Source organism: Macrosteles quadrilineatus, unplaced genomic scaffold, assembly GCF_028750875.1.
Source record: "Macrosteles quadrilineatus isolate MER2022 unplaced genomic scaffold, UCM_ALF_1.0 Scaffold_632__1_contigs__length_42112, whole genome shotgun sequence".
Lineage (NCBI taxonomy): Eukaryota > Metazoa > Arthropoda > Insecta > Hemiptera > Cicadellidae > Macrosteles > Macrosteles quadrilineatus.
Window position 1 is genome coordinate 31,855 of NW_026543225.1, and position 6,000 is coordinate 37,854.

Consider the following 6,000-nt stretch of genomic DNA (forward strand, 5'->3'; position numbering starts at 1 on the left):
ACTTTGATTAAGATAAAATCATTTACCTGGAAATAAACATTTTTAGTGGTTGAGTTAAAATATTTTGACATGATTTTAGGATACCCTTTTATGTGTGCAAGCAAGTTAAACCTAAATATGGATCGACAAATGGGTTATTTTACATTTAAACCTGAAGATGAAATTAAGTTAATTCCAAGTACAAACCTGAGTGAATTAAGCTTAAGTAGTATTAAAGTAGGAGATGTTGAAATGTGTGAAGAAGCTGAGAAGTTAATTAAGAATTTTCCTACTGTTTTTACGGATAAGATAGGATCAGCACTTGATTTGGAAATTGAGCTTAAAGTGACGGATGATAAACCTGTTAGTATACGCCCTTATTTTTTAAGTCCGCCCAAAGTAGAGAAGATGAAAGCTATAATTGATGACTGGATAAAACAAGATGTCGCGGAAGTTTCCACTAGTCCATATAGCGCCCCTGCATTTTTGACTCAAGATGACAGACTTGTAATTAACTACTCTGAACTCAATAAGAAGTTAATCAATGTAGATTACCCGCTAGGAGATATGCAGAATATGTATCAGCATCTAAAAGGAGCTAGATATTTTACAGTCATAGATTTAAACAAAGCATTTTTACAATGTCCCATAGCTTTAGAATCCAGAGATTTAACATCTTTTAGTACAATTTTTGGTAAATTCCGTATGAAGAGAATTCCATTTGGATTGAAAATAGGCAGTAGCGTACTATCACATTATTTGGACAAAATATTTAATGACATCAAATTTCAGTATATGATTAACTTTTGTGACGATATAGTTGTATATAGCCCTGATAAGAGAAACCATATTGAGCACGTTACAGAAGTGATTAAGAGATTAGCAAAACACGGACTTACGGTAAATCCACAAAAAGTCAAATTCTTTTGTAAGGAAATAAGTTTTTTAGGACATATTATTAAACAAGATAGCATCACAATAGATCCCGAGCGAACTAACTCATTAATGAAATTTCCTGCTCCAAAAACTGTGAGGCAAGTGCGACAGTTTATAGGAATGTGTGGTTATTGGTCTAGATATATTCCTAAATATGCTGAAATATGTTTACCTCTGTTTGGGCTGAAGAAGAAAGGTGTAAAATTTAAATGGAACGAGGAGTGTCAAAATGCATTTGAAACCTTAAAGAGTAAGATAGCAAATCCGCCTATACTACAAATGGCCGATTTTTCTAAAGAATTTGAATTGCATACCGACGCAAGCGACCTAGCAGCTGCTGGTGTTTTATTGCAAAGAAATGAGGAGGGGAATAAAATGCCTATTGCTTACTATTCGAAGAAATTCACACCTACTGAGATGCGTTATAGCACTTACGAAAAGGAAGCTTATAGTGTAATATTGTGTGTAGAGAAATGGCATCAATTCTTGGAAGTAAGAAGTTTTAAATTAGTTACTGATTGTCAAGGTCTTAGTTTCATGCTCAAATCTCGAAAAAGCCGTGGAAGATTGTCTAGATGGTTTGAAAGGTTGTTTAGTCTTCCATTCACAGTTGAACATGTAAAAGGTTCGGAGAATATAATAGCTGATGCGTTATCACGTATGTTTAGTGGAGAGAAAGAGAGTGAGACGGAAATTCACGAAACTAATCTGTTAAGCAATATCAACAATGAAGTCTATTTTTGTAATGTGTTAAATGAAATACCATTGGATCTTAAGGACATTAAAGTACATCAAGAGAGCGATGAAGAGTGTAAGAAAATCATTGAAAGCATCAAGAATAAGACTAATAATGAAAATTATACCCTGAAAAATGAAGTTTTATTGTTTAAAAAGAAGATTTATTTGCCCAAGAAACTGTTTAGTGTAATATTCGCATTCTATCACAACTCATTAATTGGTGGTCATATGGGAATTTTTAGGACTCAAAGTAAAGTAAATGAAAGTTTTCACCATCCTGAATTAAATGAATTCGTAAAAGGTAAAGTCCGTGAATGTAAGATCTGTCTGATGTCTAAGTCGGAACAACGTAAGTTTGAAGGTCGACTGATATCTGTTCCTGTAACTCAAGCTCTAAACACTGTGTTTATTGACCTAGCTGGACCATTTCCCCGATCAAATAAACTCAATCAGTACATTTTAATTGTGGTCGATGCATTTACCCGTTTTGTATGGTTGTACCCTCTGAAGGATTGCAAGACAAAATTCATCATAGAAAAATTGAAGATAATTTTTGATAGTTTCTCAGTACCCCGAATACTTGTGTCTGATAATGCCAGTTATTTTACATCCAAGGAATTTAAGAAATTCATGTTCAATAACTATGTGGAACACAAAAAGCTAGCTGCGTACAGAGCAAACGGAAATTTGTCGGAACGATATTTGAGGGAGACTAATAATGCTTTACGGAGTTTTTATGGTAATCAACATGATAAATGGGATTCAAATCTGGGACTGATTGCCACAAGTTTGAATACTGCTGTAAATAGTTCGACTAAATCAACTGCTTTTGGTTTAATGTTTGCCCATCCTTGTAACAATGCACTGACAAACTTATGGAATGTTAATGACATTATTTCGGAGAAGTTAACTCCTGATCAAAGGAGGGAAAATTTGGAGAAAGCCATAAATAACGTCAGAAGAAGCATTGCCAGAAATCAAAGAAGGGAGAGATATAGCTATCCTCGGAGAAACCATCCATTTAAGTTGAATATGGAAGTGTACATCAAGACACATTATTTAAGTAATGCAGCGAATAAATTCAGCAAGAAGTTAGCACCTAGATACGTTGGACCTTACGTAATACGCTATTTTCTGAGTGATTCAACAGTACTAGTACAAAATCCTAGCAAGTTAGAAGACGTGAAGAAAATTCATATAATTGATTTAAAGAAGAGTTAAGTAGTGAAGAGGACCAAAAGTAACCAATGTATTGATGGAAGAGGAAATGTGAAAAATGGAATTAAATGGAAGATTACGGAAGACTGAAGCTAAATTGGTCTTTATGAAATGTCTGTAAAGTAGAAGTTAGATTGGTTTAGTTGAAATATTAATTAGTTAAGGGATTCTTAGCAAGCTAAGAGGGAATTTGGAATTTTGTAAATTAGTACTGTGGGAGTTGTTTTAGGTTCTTAAGAATTTTTCAAAGTTTTAAAGTGTTTTTAGTAAGAGAGTGTATAAATGTGTATGTATTGGTGAATGTGTGAGTATTTGTGGCAGCAAAAGGTAGTATGAATCTGTATGAATCTAAAATGGAGTCTGAACGTAGTGTATGAGTGGGATTTTTACTAAAGGACGCACAATAACATTTTGATTAATTTTGCACTTGTAAACAGGGAAAATAACACAGAACACAAAACACTTCACACGAAACACACGAGGGAACATAAAAACAGGGAATATAACACACTGGGATAAATAAATTAAGGGAAAACTAAAGAAAAACACAGCACACGCAAACGACATAACTAAACTAAACTGGAGAAGTGAAAGTTATTTGTCTTGTCTGGAGTTGATGTTGGGTGGGGTCAGTGAACTGTGAGCGGATGTGAAGAGTTCAAAAGAGATTTAAATAGGCTTGTTTAAGATCGCTTAAGTAATTGGGGGTTTTAAAGAAAGGTTTTATTTTAAGGTATAAATTTTGTAAATAAGATTGATAATATTTGAATTGTCATAGGAAAATGAAATGGTTCAAAATGAAAAATTGTGTAAATAGAAGTTGTTGTTTTGAGTAGAAGGTTCTGTAAGGTGCTGTAAACGTGTGGAGGCTATTTGAACTAGGAGTTAGTGTTTGTAGAATTTGTTGATAGGTAGCGCTAGTTGAAATGTCAAACGGAGTTAGAGTTTTATTATTTGTTTTAAAAGGTTTGTTTATTTTCTTTTGTAGAGTTGTTGTTTTAAAAGGAAATGTAAATATTAATTTTGAGAAAGAGTGTATAATTTTGTTTATGTAATTTCAAGTTAAGGAGGGGAAATTCTGTACCGATGGTAGTTAGTTTTTATTTGAAATAACAAAACAAAATCAATATTATTTAATCATTGGCTAGAAAGATTAAGAAAGAGTGACCAGCAGTTTAGAAGTTTTAGTTTTGTAGGGTTGGTAGTGGTTAGTGATAACTAGGTTCAACTTTGTCAGTTTTAAGTTCACTGGAAATATGGTCATCTAAGTTGTGGTTGCTGTAGAAAATTGTAAGTAGTTTTAATATTGTTTAGTAATAAGATTTTAGCTGATTTATTGTATATAGCTTTGTAGAAATCACTTTTGGAAAAAGATGAAAAGGAATGAATAGTTTTCAAATCAATTTAAATGCATTTCACAAGAAAAGAAAACAAGTAAAGTTTATACAGACCTGTTGAGTTTTGTTCTAGGAGAAGCACATTTTCACAAGAAGTTGTAAAGATCTTAAATCTACTTTTAATTATTAGAATTTATAGAGAATAGTTTTTATTGGGTTTGTGTGATGTTTTCAGACAGAAATCAACCACTTCTTGGTACTACCACTTCTTGTTCACCTTCTTATGATTGGTCCAGTAGCTTTTTGCACCACTTCTAGTTTGCATGGTATCTGCTAGTGCCTGTTCTGACCATTAAACCAGTGTCTCTGTTTAAAGTAAGATCTTTCCACTATTTTATTATTTAGTATAATTTTTGGAAGTAACAACTGCATATTTAATTTCATTTGGAAAGTGTATTTTGAGAAATTTGACGTCCATAAAATAAATGTATCTTTGGCCTACTTTGTCTTTTAATTTATCTCACTTCTACTACCAGCTTAAATTAGATTCATCCTAAATTAAAGTATACTACCTAATTGGCTACAAGGTAGGGGTATAGTCCAAAGCTTTTGATACCATCTCACATGATATATTGTTAAAAAAGTTGAAATATTATGGTTTTGATCAGACATCTATGGATTTTTTGCAATCATATTTAATGGACCGATATCAATCTGTGTATTATAATGGATGCTTCTCTTCATATCTCTCTGTTCATTCAGGCATACCTCAAGGATCAATTCTAGGACCTACTATGTTTATTGTTTATATAAATGATTTAACTACTGCATTAAGTAATGATAATATTAAATCGTATATGTATGCTGATGATTTAGCTGTCCTGATAAATTGTAAATGTTCTTCCTTAATTAAAAATCTTCTACATACTACTAACTCTGTAATCGAGGACTGGACTGCTGCCAATTCATTGTGTATAAACAGTAGCAAAACACAGAATATTGAATTTAGTTTATCAAGTACCTGTTCAGATAGTGTTAAGTTTTTGGGAGTATTAGTACAGCCTAACATTAAGTGGGATTCTCAGAGATATGATTTGTAAAAAAGTTGCCAAGGGTACATTTATGATTAGAAAACTTAGACCTTTTGTTAGTATAGATGTGTTGAAATCCATTTATTTTGCTCACATTCAAAGTCATTTGTCTTATAGTATTGTTGTGTGGGGCCATTCTGGTAGTATTAAAAAGCTGAAACTGTTGCAAAAGAAAGCTGTTAGGGCAATATTCAATGTTGACAGTGAAACACATTGTAAGCCATTATTCAAGAAACTTGGAATTTTAACTGTCACTTCTCTGTACATTTTAGATTGTTTACTGTATGTTAAAAATAATATTAGAGATTTCCCTACAAATGATTCAGTTCATAACCATTTTACCAGACAAAACACTTTTCTCCGTCCAAACCAATGTAATTTTATGACCACAATTAATAACTTTAGTGAATTTGGCAAAAGGTTGTATAATATGTTACCTGCTCACATTAAATGTCTTGAAATACGACAATTTAAATTTACTATTAGAAAGATTTTGTGTGATTTATGTGTGTATATTAAAGGTCAAAGAATTTGTAGAACATATTAAGTAGGTTAATGCATATACTGTGATGTAATTGTATGACGTTGCTATACATGTATTTTAGTGTTGATGGCAATAAATGGATTTGATTTGATTTGATTACTTTCCTATACTGTATCTCTTTGTATTGCCTCGGTATGGCTTCAATCTGTATAAGTGA